Here is an 18,569-nt window from a genome sequence, read left to right on the forward strand (position 1 = left end):
CATTTTCCATGCATGTTTCCCTGCTGTCACGTTTTCACAACGTCTTTATGGTCAGTATGTCTATTTAACTTAAGTACTAATCTCGGAACATGATGACGTACTGCCTTTCCGAACGTTTCTCTAACTGTAGAACTAGACTTCTTGGGGTCCCTCAGAAAAAAGAATCTTCCGTACTCCCCATGAGAGGATGGGTCTTTCTGGACAATGTTCTTAATTGATGTAAATTTAAGGGGGTTCCTCTTCAACAGTCCCATATCTGTTCGTCCCGCCCATGGAAGAAGACCAGTCATTTTCTGCAGCAGGGCTAGGATTAAGGCCATAATATCTGCTTCATATTAAAACACTTGGAGTGCGGGTGAATTTCCCGCCAAAATATAAGATGGCTCTGTCTTTTGGTTTTGTTCCATCCACCAAAAGGGTGGATTACAAACAAATATTTGGTAATACGCAGTTACAATCGGCCCGAGTTTACACGTTTCCCGCACTCCACCGCAAATCTATATGAACCGAGTTAAAGACGGCTCCCGAGTTAAAGACGGCTCCCGCGGAGTACGCGCAATTCAGGCGAGCCGACTTAACTCGTTTCCCGCACTCCAAGTGTTAAAGTCCAGTCCACTTCAGCATCTGGCTAGCTTAGCTCGTGGTTCCCAGCTGCAGTCCATTGCATGGGGGGTCCACATGGCCCACGCAGCTGCTTAAGACCTCATGGCTATGAGAGAGAACAGGGAGGCCACGGGCAAGTGTGTGTCATGGAGCAAGAGAGAGAGAGAACAAGGAGAGAGGGAACTCTTTAGGGATTTTAACCCTTCCAAGATTCCGAGCATTTGCAGTGGCTCCACCCTTCTAGCTAATGGTCTTTGTTCTCCAGGCTAGACTGACAGACAAGCATCTTTCCTATGTCATCCACTCTATTGGGCATGCATCCGTCTCTCCCTTTGTCCTGTCCCTTCCCCCAGCAGTTTGCAGGGCGTGGGCCAGGTGTTCTCTGGGGAGAATGAAGCTGTATTGTCCTGGTGAAGCTGCCCAGAGGACCATGCTTATACTGTCTGGCCTCCCCTTCGCTCTCTTCCTATTATTAATATTAATAACTAGCTAATTAGGAGAATAACATTTTTTCTTCAGGGTAATTTCAGACTGAAATTGAAAGATTAAGTCTGAGTAATAAGCTTTAGAAAGCAAGGGGGAAGGGGTCTGGGGAAGTGAGGTTTGTGGGAGGATATGTGATAATGACAGACCAGGGGGGACTTTTAGGGAAGATTGGGTCAAATAGAGAACTGTGTCCCCCGTCTCTGAACATCGCTTATGGTTTCTATGGGACAGTCATGGCTTCTCATGACTCTCTGCACCTCTCAAGTCTAGACATGAAACTATAAACAAGGAGTATCCAAATGTTATTACTGGCTGTTCTGAGCCTGATTCATAGCCAAGAAGTGGTGCCTGTGCGTGTTAAGCTATTATCTACATGACGAGTAAACAAAACTTTAAAGGAGTTCCATTTCATGGACTCATAGAATAATTGAGTTTCAAAGTTAGACAGGATCATCAGGCTGATGGAATGTTGGTAAGTGTCACTTCAAACAGTAGATTCCATGATCAAATAGGTTTGGAATAAATTCAACCAAGTTAACAGATGTGGCTTTTGCTGTTTGCCTGTTATAACTGCAGAACCCCTCAGAGCCTTTACTGTGTTAATATGCATTGTTGTGTGTCTTCAAGGGGGAATGTAGCGGGCAGCACTCCCCAAGGTAACTTGTCTGTGAGGACGTATTTTTCCCCCATAGAGAGCTGTGTGAGGCTGGTATTTAACAGAGTATGTCATGAGTGATAATGATGCAGGAAAACACCTTTATTTTTCAGACACTAAGTCTGATGTCTTAGTCTTTTTGAGTTGCTATTTATAGGAAGGATCATGTCTGCTGTTACACTGCATGGATCTCACTGAGAGAACTGTCAAAACAGCGAGAGCTTCAATTAGGAGTTTAAATCAAACTCCGGAAACACCACTGTGTACATGTACCTATAACTTATAAAATCCCCTACCTTCCAGGATCGAACTTTTTTAATGTGCTACTTGTCTGGGTTGGTCTAGGTGGGGCCAAATAATCCCTGATCTAATGAACTCATAAAATTTGATTTCTGCAGCTTTTGGTCTGATACTCCTTAAGTTGGAGGACAGGATGGGGACACAAATGGACCGAGACCATTTGTTATCAGTGGAAGTGGAGTTCTTGGGGTGCCACGAGGAAAATAATTTTCTGAAGCCCCCACTGGCGGATGGTGTTTTGTGGAATGCTTTATTGATGATGTAAAATTAAGGGGGTTCCCCTCCAACGTCCCATCTCTGTCCTTCCCACCATGGAAAAAGTCGAATCTTATCTTCAGCAGGGCCAGAGTTAAGTCCACTGCCCAGAATTTCTGTTCCATATTAAAGTCCAGTCCAGTCCAGCATCTGGCTAGCCTACTGTGTGTTCCCAGCTGCAGTCCATTGCGTGTGGGGTCTCATGCTGCTGCTCAAGGCCACATGGCTATGGAGAGGGAACAGGCGAGTGCACAAGTGAGTGTGGGTCACAGAGCAAGAGAGAGCAAGAGCAGGAGTAAGGGAGAGGGAACTCTGTGTTTGGTGATTTTAACTTTCCAAGATTTCATTCTCTTGCTTCTGATGGAGCCCACCCCCTCGCCAGTCCATTGTTCCCTGGGCTAGACTGACAGGTAGCACCTTCCCTGTGTCACCTGACTACACTGTGCAGGTGCCCACCCTCTCTGCTCTATCCCTCCCCCAGTGATCTGCAGGGAATGGACTGGTGGTTCCCTGGGGAATGTGAAGCGGTAGCTTCCTGGTGAAGCTGCCCAAATGACCACGTTTATAATGTCCGGCCTTCCCTTCGCTCTCTTCTTATTAACATTAATAAACTAGCTAACAAGACGATAACACATTGCCTTCTGCTATGGAATAAACAAAACAGGGACAGGGACAGCTGTTCTGAGTTGTCAGATAAGCTTGTTATGACTGGAATTCATTCCTGGAGTTCTGTGGTAGAGAAGACGGTTACACATGTGGCTACAGCCTACTCTCTACTCCTCACAGTTCTCTTCTCCACCCAGACACCCACTCTGCCTTCTTTCCTCCAAGTTAGCTAGTAGGGTTTGTTTAACTTTCTTTAAAGAGAGGGAGAGAGAGGGAAAGAAAAAGAAGAGGGGGAGGCGGGGGGCGCAGTGGGGAGAGTTTGGGAGTACCAGTAAATCAGGTTTGTGTGTGTTGGAGAGTCACCATTGTGGTATAACAACAGCACAGCTGGGATTCCCAGTGTCAATAGTTTACATTCACACCTCCAGTTAAAAGACCTTTAAGCCACTGAGTTTCTTATCTACATTCTTGGGAGGTTTCTGCATTCCCCAGCTTGATGACGGGGAGAGGTGTGACCTATGCAGATTCTCTCTTCTTGGAGCCTGCTGTTGAAAAGAGGGCCAGAGAATGAGGACTGCTGGAGGTGTTTGAGTCGGGATCTGAGATTGGTGAGTACCGAGAAAATGAGAAGTGTGGATCAGGTGACCATTTTAGGAAAAGGAACCATACAGAACAGAAAAGCAATGGTTGTTTTCGTTGTATTTCAGTAATTTGTGTTTCTTATTTTTAAAAATCAAGTAAAAAAAAAGTCGGTCGACGTTGGAAATGTCCAAAACTTGTCGAGAATTTTAATGAATTTATTTGAGCTAAATTGACAACAATGGCTGGAAAGCAGAACCTGAACGATGGAGAAAGTGTTTGGAGAATGGCAGTTTTGCAGTTGATTTTATACATTACTTTCAAAGGAGCAAGGCATAAGGAGTATTACATGAAATCTACTGGTGGTAGATTAGGGAGGTGGGAGAAAGCAAAGTGGGGAAATCTCTGGGATTGGATAAAGGGTAAAACCGGGAGACACATACTCCTTTTACTCTGGTTGGGATACGATAGTTAACAATTAACATTGACAGCACATGGAAATGGTATTTGGGCAACAAGTTCCCTGGTCTCATTCTTTGTTGAGAAACTGTGCCCTGAGGGGTCTGGGGAAAAGGGGATTACTCTGACATTCCAAAGGTAGGTTGTTCTAGATGCAAAAAGATGATAGACAGGCTCAGTTCAGGTGAAGACTGACCTTTGTCAAGGCAGATACCAGTTTAGGGCACGACTACCTGCTGTGACTTGTTTTCAGTTTGGAAATTTTAATTTCAGACCTTCCTGAATGGTTGTTGTAGGTCTCTGAGTTTGTAAGATCTGCCATGCAGGCCTCCCCTGAACTTGTCAAGTTTGGTATGTGGCCTCTTTTTCGTCAAAGGGAAATTAAAATATTACCCAAAAGTCTTAGCCAGAAAATAACCAATGTTAACATTTATTTCAAGCTTGCCTCTATACATATGGTGAGAGAGACGAACAGAGAGATGGATAGATAGACAATAGGCAGAAATAATTGTAAAGGATTGAGCTGAAACTAAACATAGTTTTAAAGTAAAATATTTGATCTTACTTAGAATTTAACAAAAGGTAAAGAAATGGCCAATTTCCTGAAAGGCTATTTCTTATACTAGTGGATTCATTTTCCTAGTTCACAGGAGAGAGGCGTGGGAGTCAGAATGGGCTGAGCCGGCTGTAACCACATAGCAAACAATCTAACACTTCGCTCAGGGTCCCTCCCCTGATTTCACATGTTTTTCATTTGTTTTATTTTTATTTTGTTAGAATCTATACTTTCTACACTCAGTAGCTATAATTCCTCTGGTTACTCCCCCACACATTTAATTCTAATCAATGCACTTTTAACTGTCAGTCTTTCCCATGGCTTTGCCCTTCCTAATAATTTACTATTTGGTGGGCTTCATCGTCCTGAGTCATTAAGTGTTTTAAGAAAGGGCTTCTGGATGCATATTTCTTGAGTTGTTTTATCTTTGGGAATTGTTACCTATCACCTTTGTTTTTGAAAGACAACTTTTCTATTGCCCAATTGTCTGCTAAAGAAACTGTACCAGTTTATATTCTACCAGAATGCCTGTCTCGAATGGGTAACTTTTACGTAAGAATATCTGTTTGCCTGGAATAGTGGAATTATATTGGGCAGTGACTGAAAGAAGTTTGAGTTGGTAGATTGGACATCAGATTATGGAAACACTTGAATGTTGGGAAATTGCCTGTTTTCTTGGTGACTTTCTCATTTCCTTGCCAAATTCACAGCTTGCTAGCAGGCCAAATGACAGCTACTGGGCAGGTTTGCTGAGCTGTTTCTAGAACTTTGTAAATTGTGTGGGAATCCCCTTAGGATTCTCCCCATATCCTCCCCCAACCCCTCTGGGAAAAGGCATTTGGCTGGCTGAGGGTGGATTTTGCTGCCATCTAAAGATAGTAGAAAGTGTTAAATATTTACATCTATCAAAAAAATTAGCATCTGATCATTGTTTGAACTGATATTTTCTTTGTTCTGAAATATAATCTTTTGTTTCATGTCACAGAATATTTTTTAAAAATGACACATGGACTTCACACATCTTTTTGCAACATTCCCAATGGTTTTCAATTGAGGCTGTAAGAGTAGGAAGGTCTGATCCTTTTAGTGCAGCTCATCTCTGTACTGACACAGTTTGAAGTACCTGTAAATTGAAGTTGGGCTTATTATTAAAATCCCTGCTGACCTCATGGGGAAAACAAGTAGTCCACGTCACCCTTTAATTCATTCTCTCCCAACAACCGAGGAAATGGGAAAGAACATTTCCCAAATGACTTCATACAGTTTAGCTTTGGCCATCATGGCTTACGGTGGTGACTCAGCTGTCTGTCTGCCAGCCATGGACATTTCAGAGCCGATGGAGCGAGAACACACCTGGGAGATTTCAGGAGGCAGAAATGTCTGAGATGTTCTCGCTTGGTGCTGAAGGGAAGGAGGGGGGAGTAAGTGGCTCAGAATGGTGCAGCCTAAGGCTGTGCTGTCCGATATGGAAGGTACTAGCTGCATGTGGCTATCTAAATTGAAATTATTTAAAATTAAGTCCAATTTAAAATTCAGTTTCTTAGTTGCACTGCCACATTTGTTGTTGTTGTTGTTTGTTTGTTTTAAAATATATTTTTATTGATTTCAGAGAGGAAGGGAAAGGGAGAGGGAGAAATAGAAACATCAGTGAGAGAGAATCATTGATCGGCTGCCTCCTGCACGCCACCTACTGGAGATCGAGCCTGCAACCCGGGTATGTGCCCTGACCAGGAATCAAACCACGACCTCCTGGTTTATAGGTTGATGCTCAACCACTGAGCCATGCCAGCCGGGCAGCACTGGCCACATTTGAAGGGCTCCGTAGCCACATGTGGCTAGAGGCTGCTGAGTCAAATGGCACCTAACGTTCTATTAGGTAGCTCTGATTTATATGCTGATCTTTCATTTCATGACCATTACAGCCCCAGTGAGATGGTCTCCTGTCTTTTCTCCCTACCTCCTCCTGCTTTCAGTCATTCTGCTACACTCCAATCGTGAAGCACTGGCCTCCATATTAACCACGTGGCTTCTGGGCCGGGACCGCCCTCGGGGAATCTTGTGTACGGTCCAGGCTAGATCTTTGCACTGCAGGATCAACCAGACAGCTCTCTGGCCAAGGCCGTGTTCTTACCGAAGGACTGAGTGGTTCTCGGGATTTGGGCTCTTGAATTTAATAATAAAACTGCCATTTCACAATATTTAAATGTACCTGCTTAGGACTTTTACTTCGGTTCCCACTTCCCCTTCCGGGTGTGTGTTCTTGATGAAGGGTCCTGGGATCTGTCCTAGGTGGATGGACGCGCACCGATTGACCCCAGGGCCTTAGTAAGACGAGTTCTCTGTGGCTCAGTTACCCATTGAGAACTCACTGTCAACCACTGCTAAGGCTGTTGCAGACAAATGCCAAATGATATGTGAGACATTCTGAGGTTTGTGTTAAAAGGTTCTTAATGTTTGTGCCTAGTTTTAGATTTCCAGCATCCCATTTGTGGCCTGTCACTCTCAGACACACCCTGATAGCTCCTGGCCCTTACACTACCCTGTGTGCTCCGTGTAAATGACTTTCTAAAGGAGGTAGGTTAGGTTTGTTGACCAGGGAGCCCCCTTCCAAGTCTGACCTAATCCAGCTAGACTTTTCATGACATTATTTACACCTCCCATTTTGACTTAGGTTTTCTTATTTGTAATTTCTATTACTTATTACTCTTTTGTACCATTCTCATTTCGTGCAAACTTCTAAACAATTAGAATCCATCTTTCTCTAAAATTTTTAAGTTTGATAAATGGATATTTTAGAATATTTCTTTCCCTATTTGAGATCAAATAAGTTTTAGTAAAAATCTCGTTGTAGCTAGTATAAGAGGGAGGGACACCGATTTGATAAATAATCTGCCATGTGCCAGGTTCTGTGCCAGTTTTAGGAAATTGATAAAACAAGAACAGAATAAGCCAGTCTTCAAATGCTTCTGATCTATACGCTCTACTGGAGGGAGAAAATGACCATTGTATTGTGGGCGTTAGTAATAGAGGTGCTTTTACATTTTTCTTGCCTTTCGAGCTCTAGTCTAGCAAAAACCACCTAATATTTTAGCCTGTTTTCTCTGTCTTTTCCTTCTATTTCTCCTTATACTTTTTTCAGCTTGCATAGTTTAAAAGTGTTATATGTCCATTTTCCTGCAGCAGACCTTCCCTGGGAGTGAGTGGGGTGCCCTGGTACCCCCTTCCCCAACTACCTACGTTCACTAAAGTAGTGATTCCTTGCTTTCTTCCCGGCCTTTTGCAAAGCATTGTTTGAGAAGGACGCCCCCAAAATATATCTGGAAAAATTCACTTTATAGAATTTGTTTACGCTTAGATTCTCTGTCCTAGGGTGATTCTTAGTGAGGTAAACAAACAAACTCGAAGTGTGTACATTTGAAACATTAACCATTGGGTGTTTAGTTTCTTGTTATTTGAGAACGTTCAGTTAGGGCTTATGGAGCTTTATTCATTCTTAGCTTAATGTTTACATTTCCGAAAAGACCGACTAGTAGAGTTTTTATAGGAAATGGGAAGTTTTTAAAATTCATCTTCATATTTCACAGTGACTCAATTGATAGTCTTTTTAGATAAGTAATTGAAATGCACTCTGTGGTTGCTAGTTGTTAAAATTCTACCCTGCTTCCGCCAGTAGTTGTCAGGTGAGGGAGGCTAACAACACCCACTGATAAAATTCAAACCACAAGATGTTATTTATAGTTCTTGGGGGGACGCTCTCGCTCTCTTCGTACCCTTTAAACTGCTCAGTCATGTCCTCTTTGCATTTTAATTTGATGTAAATTTAGATGCAGTAGAAGTAGATACTTGAATGAAATTAAATACTAAAATGAAAGGAGGCAGTTCTCTGGAATAAATCTTCCTATCATCTCTGGGTGGATGCAAGATTTAGGGCAGTGGTTCTTTACCCTCACTGTGTCTCAAAATCACCTGGGGAGCTTGCAAAACGCCTTTGCCAGGCCTCATCCCAGAGGGTCTGGATGCATAGTATAGAGTAGTCACAGCCTTTGGTATTTTTAAGAAGCTCCCTAGAATGATCCTGGCCTGCAGCCAAGCTTGTGAAATATTGTGTGGGTGCCCACCCCACTCTCCATATTCCTCTCTACCTAGTCAAGTCCTACCCACACCTGTAAGTCTCCCCACAGGCCACCTCTCTCCGACTTCCACTCACAGCTCCAGCCTCACTGAGCTCTTCCCTCTGACTGTCCACAACGCCTACAAGATTTCCCACCCTGAGCTGAGTTCTTGTTCATTATGGACACCTCTCCTTGATCAGAGTAATTTCCTCCGTGGATTAAGCATCTGCCGTTTAGTTCCATCCCTTAAGGGTTGGCATAGCTATGGACGCACAGTAAGTGGACTTTTCATCAGCATGGCAGTTCTCCTTTGTCCCCTTGTCTTTGCACTATGGTTTCCTTTGTTAGCCCACATTTATCCATAAGTGTTTCTTCCTCGAGATACATGGGAGGACAAGTAAGAGTGGCTGAACTGTAGAAGGAAGAGGAAACTCAGCCCATTTCTGACTGTATCATTTGAGGGTGGAGGGTTTGTCATTGACTTGTAGTCCCATCCCTCTCCAATCAGAACATTCAGTCATCCTGCTTTAGAGTGGCTCTTGGGAATATGGGGTTATTTCTGGAGAGGATAATATACTCCTAAAACTTGAAAATAGAAAGGAAAGGGAGCATGGTTATTGATAAATAACAAGCCAAGGCATGATGATAACTTGCCCAAATTCCAGATCTACCACTTTTTACCTCTGTTCATTGGTTTGGGTAAAAATACAGTCACAAGAAACCTCAAATGTATCCCTAGTCCTATAAAGTCATGATAGGCAGCTGAAGGACTGGAGGGGGAGTGGGGGGATGTGTTGTTTCTACCTTCCCAGGGATTAGAAGAGGCTAAGGAAAGTGCACAAATAACTGTAGCACAGATAGTGCTTGCAAACAGGGTTTGGTTTGTGGAGTAGGTTCTTGACATCTTTGAGGGCAAGTATGTTTGTCAAGAGATTTGCTAACCTGATTCAGAGCATTCAGCTCAACTTTGATGGGAAGGAAAAAATAACATTACAACTTGATTGGATGGGGAACACGAAGCCTAGCAAAAATAAGACCAATAACAGTGAAGGAGGACTTCGGTAATGCATAAAGACAAACAACACAACCTTGGGAATCTTGGTGGTTATAACACCTGTAGCTGCTTGCCATTGTGCAGCTCTGAGGACTAAGCAAAGTAAACCTGAAACCTTAAAACTTGGACAGAGATAGGATCACCTGATTCATCTCACCCAGTAGGTAAGGGTGGTTCTCAGGATTAAAACATGATTCCAGAAGGGAATATTTTGCTTTAAAGAAGCAGGCCTGTGGAAATCTGGACCCTAAAGGTGAATTGCTAGGTAAGGTTGCTAGGAAAGTGGGATCAATATTATGGATTGCCAGGAAGAGGTTATAGATGATGCTTCCTCCCCAGAGACGATAACTCTAGAATGGATGCCAAATGTGCTGGAAAAACCCACTGGAAGTTTCATTCTGCTAACTTCAGCTAAACTCTTGACTTTCCTGCTGATCGTTTGATTCTTAAGAAGACTGAGAAAATGATATAAGGAGACATCTCTGAAAAGAAACAGAGAAACATTGGCCAGTTATATAAAATGATAAGAGCCAGGAGATGAAATCCCTAAAGAAGCCATGTATTCTAGAAACATTTCAACAGTTCAGACAAGAGAAAGAAATGAACTCTCTTGTGGCCTAAGACAAAATGGTAAGGAGATTTCAAAAGGAAAGGAGAGCTAAAATGCTCTGAAACACGACCCCAAATGATTCCCATAAACAGGAAAGGAGAAAGGCTCCTATGAAATATAGAAATGTGCTCACACAGAGAATGTTTTTTCCTGTTAACTCAGATTAATGAAGGCTTTTCAGTCTGGCTAACAATTATTGTTACCAGCCTTTGTAAGTTACTTTCCCACAGGATGTGAAGATGTTATAAAATGCAGCCCCTGAGTGAGATGCGGACGTAACACCTAGTGGTCAGGGTCTAAAGAGTGAGTCAGAATGCAGGAAGCTCAGGGTCACTTTCAGAGAGCACAAAACCAAAGCAGGGCTTCAGAGGGAAAATAAAACTGGGGGTGGGCGTTTTCAGAAAAGGTTTCATGGCAAAGGTGACACAGGAAGTGCTGTTTGGAGGGTGGTGGGAATTCCCACAGGTGGAGCGAGAAACCGGGTTAGGGGGGTGCTCCACACGGAAGGACTAGCCAGGACTAGGCAGAGCAGTGTAACTGCAGGAGAGCTCAGAACATAGGTGTGGATGTGCGAGCTTTTGGAGACCAGGTTTGAGGAATAACAGCTAAAATATAATTGAGGGATGGCTGCCGAGTACTGTGTTGAGTTTTACAAGCATTATTAAAACTTTTTAAATTACAGTTTACATTCAATATTTATATTAGTTTCAGGTATACAGATAGCATAGTGGTTAAACATTTATGTAATTTGCAGAGTGATCCACCCAATAAGTCTAGTACCCACCCGACACCATCCATAGGTATTACAATATTATTGACTGTATTCCCTGCGCTGTACTTTACATTTCCATGACTGTTCTGTAATTGCCAATTGTACTTCTTAATCCCTTCACCTTTTTCTCCCTGCCCCCTATCCCCCTGCCATCTGACAACCATCTGCTTGTTCTCTGTACCTTTGCATGCTCTTCAAGTTTTACATGCATCATTTCAGCCAAACCTCCCCAAAACTTACCACTTTCCTCTGCCCCTCTTTTCAGATGAGGAAAGAACTCAGAAGTTTGGTAATTCCCAGGATGTGGCAGATAGTGTTCGAGTGCAAAGCCAGTTCAATGTAACTGTGTTGTGAAGAGCTTAGGATTTTTAACTTAATTCTCTGACTAGTGGGAATTTAGAACAGAGAAGAGACCCTGGAACCTGTTTTTGGAAGATGGACTGGGTAGGGAGTATAAGGTGATTAAAGTAAAGGGCGAGGGAAAGTAGAGACCCCCTCATGGGGTCCACAGTGGATTGGTGTTGTGCACATGGAGGAATAGAAAACAAATTCTTTTAGCTCTGAATCCCAGGATTTAAAAAAAGATAAGCTTCTGAGCGTGGAAACTTTCTCTTCACAAACATCAGGAGTCAAAAGAATTATTCAAATTCTACTTGTTTTCCATCTCTTTTCTAAAGAACTAACGGAAAAGAATTGAATAAACGGAGAAGAGAAAATTAAAACCCAAGACAGGTGAAGGGATAGGAAACAGGTTGGGTGATAAGAATATAGATTTTTAAAAAATCATTTTTTAATTTTTCAATTACAGTTGACATACATTATTATATTAGTTCAGGTGTATACCTCAGTCATTAGACATTCTAAAACTTACTAAGTGATCATCCTGAAAAATCTCATACCCATCTGACACCGTACATAGTTATTAGAATATTATTGACTATATTCCCTATGCTGTACTTTACACCCCATGACTATACTATAACTACTAATTTGTACTTCCAAATCCCTTCAGCTTTTTAACCTATCCTTCCAACCCCTCCTCCCATCTGGCAACCGTCAAAATGTTCTCTGTATCTATGAAACTGTTTGTTTGTTTATTTATTTTTATTTTTAGATTTAGTTGTTGATTTATATGTATTTATTGCCAAAAACCACTTGGGGGAATGTGTTAAATATGCAGATTATCAGGCCCGTCCCTAGATATTCTGAGTCAGTTGATCTAAAGTGGAGGTTCCAAAAGCTGCATTTTAATTAAGGGTCCAGGAGACCCGTATGAGGAAAAGGTGGACCTGGACACTGAGGAATTAGCTGTGACCACACAGTTATGGGGGTTTACAGTGGGTTGGAAAATTTGGACCAGAAATGCTAATTAATGAACACACTGACATAAGATCCCCTGGGTGAGGACAGAGTTCCCATGCCTACGCAGTCTGGATGCTGCAACAAAGAGCAAGTGGGTCAAATACATCCAACGACAGTTGGTCCCTAGAAATACCTTGACTGGCTGGGAAAATGGGCCAAAATTAATGAGATGATAATGAGGATGATAATAATAACAATAGTTACATCCTGAATTTCAGCTAAAGGAAGTGAGGGAGAGAAGAGAAGAAAGCCCAGCTTCCCCACAGTTCCTACTACATCAGAGTCCTGGAGAATAGCGAACACTGGAAAGAGGTGGGAGTCCCCAGAGCTAAGTCGCACTTATGCAGTGTTAATGGCCGCAGTGTATCTAAGGCAGGAGAGGTGATTGCTCCCTTCTTTCCCACTCGGGCAGCCACCCCGGGAGCTTATCCTTAGACCTGGGCACTGTTTTTAGGGACGCACAGACGAGTTGAAGTGTAATCAGAGTTGGACGTCTGTGATCACACGGGCTCTGGATCCATGTCACATAAAATATGACTAAGGAAAAAGTGGCTGTTTAGTCTGGAGAAGAAGCGGTTGGCTGGGTGTGAGGTAGGGATGGCGGGAGTTCCATGAAGATTATGGTGGGAAAAAAGATTATCTTGTTCCCCATAGTGATGGGGCAGATCTAGGACCAGGGTATGGAAATGATAGTGCGGCAAAAGTCAACTCTAAATGAAAGACCATCTGGAATATTTCTTTTTTTAACAAAATAATGAAACTTCTTTTGCGGGAAGTGGTCGAGCATGGTCGTCTTGCTGTGTTACAGGAAGAATTCTTGCGTTGGGTAAGAAGCTGGGGCTAGAATTTACACTTAGGTTCCAGGATCCTGTGCAATGCTGACTAGTATTTTTGTGCTCTTTGTTCTGTTTACTCAGTGATGGTAAATAAATGGTTCCAGCACACGCCTACAGCCTAGCACCACCATCAAACCTTTTGTCTTATGAAAATGGCCACAGTTCACATCTGTCTCCATGTGCATTTCTGTTGCTGGATCGGGCTCTGAGCAGTACTATCCTTCTCTGAAGAAGGGGGTTGCAAAGGGCATAAAGCACCTTCTGTGTGATGGTGATGGGGGGGGGGGGGATGGATATTCTGTTTCAGTGTGAGAGTAAGCATCTGAATCTTCAGGCCTCTTGACCCCTGTCTTCCCAGAAGACTGAGAGGATTTCTGGAGGGATTCCTTGCCCATAGGGCAGTGGGGGTGGCGATGTCTTTGACTCTAAGTCTCAGTATTCATCCCCCAGGGACAGTCAGAAAGCATTTCAGGGTTGGCATGGTTAAGGCAGATCAGCCACAATTCACACAGAGGTCCAGGCTCAGCCCTTTGAAGGCATTGTGACTAGAACCCACTTCCTGAAACCTCTGATCTTCTGCAGAACTTATAACCAAATAACCAAAGCCCTACTTGTGATCATATAACATTTTGGAAATCAAGGTATTTCAGAGAGCAACATTTCTTTAAAAAGAAAAAAAAGAAGCATATCCGGGATTAGAATAATTTTCTTTTACCAAAGAAGACCAGAAGATCAGAAATGGATGTTCCATTATACATTTTTCATTTTTTGGTGTTAATTCAGGGCATAATTTATCTATGTATTTTACTGAGAAAATGTATATTAACTAGGTCTATACGCCATCTGGTCTTCATGTGAGTTGTTTCCAAGGACGGAAGCAAAACCAGTTTCTCGAATGAAACATGACCAAGTGTGTGAGTGTAGACACCTAGGCCTGATGGATTAATAAATAGCTGTGTCATATGCCGCTGTTTCAAATCTACTAGTTAATATTAAATTGCTTTTTTGGATAGCCACTAGTGATGAATAATGTGGCTTCTATAGCTCAGCATTTCTGTCTTGTTCCAAAGTAAGCATGCAACTTGGATTATTTAAAAATCTGTTCGCAGTTGTGTTACGGATTTGGGGAAATGTTAATATGCTGAAAGACAAAAATATTTTAAAATCCTATGGGGTCCTTCTATAGTTTCCCTTGTAAGAGAAGGGTAGGCTCTTAACTTTGCTGCATATGCTCCATTTGGGAGGCCAGGAGAGGACTAAATGGAAATAATATCCGTTGAGTGTCTGTTCTGTTCAAGCCAGACACTTTATCTTCATTTTCTCATTCCATCCTCACAGTTCCTCATTTCCTACATAAAGCACTGACAGCCAGAGAGCTTAATACTTGCGTCAAGATGCGCAGAATTTATAGTTAGGGAGCACCAATTCAAACTTAAGCCTGGTTCCTTGTGAGGCACATACGTGTTATGTACGTCTCCTTTGCATCATTTCCCAAACTGTGCATCCTTTTCTAAGTGAAAATTTCTAAAATAAATCTCAAAATCAGCTTTGTTGCCCAACTGCTTGGCAGTGCCTTGGTCATTTATTCTTTGCCATTCTTGGTAGAAACCAGAGTTCTCTTCTCCCTAACGCAGTGGTTCTCAACCTTCCTAATGCCGCGACCCTTTAATACAGTTCCTCATGTTGTGGTGACCCCCAACCATAAAATTATTTTCGTTGCTATTTCATAACTGTAATTTTGCTACTGTTATGAATCGTAATGTAAATATCTGATATGCAGGATGTATTTTCAGGGGTCGTGACCCACAGGTTAGGGCCTAACGGAAGCCCCAGGGCGGCATAGGTTCGCATGTCTTATGCCCGTGGACTTGTAACTGGAACACCGTTTTCACCTGGGCCTGACCCATCAGCTTCCCGAGCTGCAATGGAGGTAGAGGCCTGGCTCATCCCAGGGGCACAAGCAGGGCCCTTTTGATTTGGCCTAAGTGCTTCGGGCTTTACTCACCTGTTGGATTTGGCTGCCAGGTAGTTTGTTGAAATGAAAGCAGGTCCAGACAATATCTGTTCCACATCAGACACCTGTGTAAGGCAAAAGGCGCAGCCTGCTCCTGTAGGCGTGGGGACGTCCCGGCTCCGGTCTGGGGCACGTGAACAAGTACTTGCCGGAGAGGCTTAAGGAGGTCTGGCCCCTACCAGTCAGATCACTGGCCAGGGACCTGGGGAGGCAGCAAATGCTCCATTTCTTCATCTGTGGGGTGGCGGAGTCAGTATTTGCAAATGTAAAATTGCATAGAGCTGTCTGTGCCCCTAAGGTTTGTTCACTTTACCATATGCCTCAGTAAAAAATAAAGGGGGACATAAATGTTTGTCCTTAAATTGCTCACAGTTGATGAGCAGGGGAACTATTGTTCAAACCTATAAACCCCTTGAGTTAGAGGTTTTCCATGGAAGGGCCATGGGGATGGGTGACGTCACTCAAGGCTCCTCATTTGCGCCCAGCTCATTATCTCAAACACCCTTGAGCTGGCGGCCTGGCCCCTGGACAGTATCTGCCTCCCTTCAGGGCTTTCTCTTCCCCATTTCCCTAGGTCAGCCCCAGCCCAGGAAGTGTGCCACGTGGAGTGGGAGACGCCAGGCTTCTGTGTGACTCCCCTCGTCCAGGCCCTTCGTTTGGGGACTCCCATCCAGGTCTTCCTGCGGTTCTCTGGGGTGGGAAGCAGTAGCTGCCTCATGCCACATGGGCTGTACCATTAGGGCCACCGCTGCCTTCATTCTTTATTCTGCCGTTTTAAGCAAATCCTTTCCCCAGAATTTGACTTCTTTTGTCCTTTAAGCCACCTTTGGAAATTTTAACAGAATATCTGATGAGGCTAGGCAGGAAGGTTCTGGGAATGAAACAGATCTCTTTTCCTAGGCAAAATTCAGACTCTCCCAGAACGACAGATGTGTGTATGTGTGTGTGTGTGTGTGGGGGGGGGGGGGGGCTGTGGATTCTCACCCTTTCCTTTCCCTGAAGGAGAAAACGGGGCCCGGGTGGGGGTGGTCCCCGACCGTGGTTCTTCAGACGCCTCAACACTAAGTACCCATTTAAAGGAGTACACTTGGCCTACTCACAGCCCGGGCCTTGGCCGCGGTTGAGAAGTGAAATTTGGCAGAGTTCAAAGATCAAGATGTCCCCTTTCATCTGTGGTCTCTACCACAGGGTAAGGCTGCTTCTGATTTCTGTTTCAGAATTCCTGTGACTCTCCTTTTTGTTGCCCAGGTGCTCTTTCTTTTCCTTCTTCACATGTCACACGCCACCTCGTCCCATACTTACTGTCAGGATCTCAGCCTTAAAAAAATACACACACAGAAAAATGTTGTTGGTATCCCTAAACCACTGGGGAATCAGTTGTCACAGTAATGGCTGCCCCTTGTCTCATAATTTGGGGTTCCCATCAGTTTTTTTTCTTACCTTTCTCAAACAGCAACAGCAAACACCACTTAATACACACTTATAACATTTTTCACCTTGGCAGTTGTTAACTAGCTTGCATTGCCTCTAGCTTCAGGCACAGTCATGCCCCATAAGAAAAGCTACTTTACGAAGAGCCTGGTCCATTGTTGGATACAGTGCGTAATGAACACAGATTTGGAGGGTACTTTCTGTGAACGCAACATGGGAATTGAGCTCTATAGCTACAGATACCTTAATTGTATTTTCTGAGAGTTTCTTTCCCTTCATTGTCTTGGTTTTAATTTACAGCTTTAGCATATGTTTTTTGGTTTTTTTTTTGTTTTTATATTTTATTGATTTTTTACAGAGAGGAAGGGAGAAGGATAGAGAGTTAGAAACATCGATGAGAGAGAAACACCGATCAGCTGCCTCCTGCACACTCCCCACTGGGGATGTGCCCGCAACCAAGGCACATGCCCTTGACTGGAATCGAACCTGGGACCCTTGAGTCCGCAGGCCAACGCTCTATCCACTGAGCCAAACTGGTTAGGGCAATGTTTTTTGTTTTTTAAGAACTAAGTGTTAGTGAAAGGCAGAGATTGGAATATTTAATAATTAACTAAAAGTATGATACAATATCTAGCTGGTTCCTGGACAATTATATAACACCCTTCTTTTAAAATATACTATGTGAACACTAAGAACTGAATGGATTAGATAGAAATTGTTTTTCATTGTTAATATGCTTGGCAAAGTTGTAGAATTTATTTGAAACTAGTTTGTCAAATAAAAGCCTGGCCTTCTGAAGCCCAAACCAAACTCGTTAATCACCCTTAACTTGGGGCTGTGGATGAAGGCAGTGGTTCACCCCCCCAAAAATGTTGCAGGGGTGGCAGGTGGCAGCCCAGTTAACACTCTAAGGGTGTCCCTGTCTCAGTCCTGGTCAACCCCCTTCCCCACCACAGACTTGCTGTCTTGAAGGTTGGTGCTGTGCATGGAAAGGAATGGGATGCTGCTGCCTCTTCAAATCGGGGTGATGATGCACACTTTCTCTGAGGTTTTTTTTTTTTCTTCCTCTTTTTTCTTTTCTTTTTTTTTTTTTACAGCTGAGTAGCATTGCATTTTGGAAATGCACAGCTTTTTTCTTCTTTTTTAAAAAATATTTTTGTATGTTTTTATTGATTTCAGAGAGAGGAAGGGAGAGAGAGAGATAGAAACATCAGTGATGAGAGAGGATCGTTGATCTGCTGCCTCCTGCACGCCCCACATTGGGGATGGAGCCTGCAACCCTGGGCACATGCCCTGACCAGGAATTGAACTATGGCCTCCTGGCTCATAGGTCGACACTCACCCTCTGAGCCACACCGGCTGAGCTCTATCCGAGTTTTTCTAGTCCAGCTCCTCAGTTCTCTTGGGTCTCAGAGAGGGTGCAGAAGCTGTCATCGCCTACCTGGCTGTCAGGATGCTGATTTCCAGCACCAGCGTTAAAGGCCTGGGATCTAACCGGACTCAGTCTCTTACCTGCTGTGTGATCAGGCAACTGACCCAACTTGTCAGAAACCCCAGTTTTTAGTTTTTTCCTCTGTGAAATAGAGGTAATGCTCTCCCGCCAGAATGATGATTAAATGAGACAATAGGTGTGGGAAGCCATCAAATGATCATTGTTTTAATTACTAACATACTAAGAGGTGATATGGGAAAATTCTGCTTTCCCCCTTGGTTTTTGTCGTGTAATGGTTTTTTTAAGATGACATCCCTACAAACCTGTGGTGGAACATATTTCCCATCATTCACCCCCCAAAAAAGATTTTTTAAAATTGTAGTAAAATGCACATGACCTAAAATTCACCTTTAAACGACTTTAAAGTATATAATTCAGTGACATTTA

The 18,569-nt window shown here is 43.3% G+C and overlaps 1 protein-coding gene across 6 annotated transcripts in view; it reads left to right on the forward strand.

Annotated features, from left to right (window-relative positions):
* Nucleotides 1–18,569, forward strand: part of OSBPL3 (oxysterol binding protein like 3) — a 140,864-nt gene that overhangs the window by 49,751 nt on the left and 72,544 nt on the right. The window contains exon 1 of one of the 6 annotated variants that reach the window (XM_006088788.3): nucleotides 3,431–3,513. The exons of the other annotated variants lie outside the window; for them this stretch is intronic. The gene's annotated coding sequence lies outside the window, so the exon portion shown is untranslated. Of the gene's footprint in view, nucleotides 1–3,430; nucleotides 3,514–18,569 lie in introns of those variants that run through there. 6 annotated transcript variants of the gene reach the window in all.

The sequence above is a fragment of the Myotis lucifugus genome, unplaced genomic scaffold (genome assembly GCF_000147115.1).
Source record: "Myotis lucifugus unplaced genomic scaffold, Myoluc2.0 scaffold_52, whole genome shotgun sequence".
Lineage (NCBI taxonomy): Eukaryota > Metazoa > Chordata > Mammalia > Chiroptera > Vespertilionidae > Myotis > Myotis lucifugus.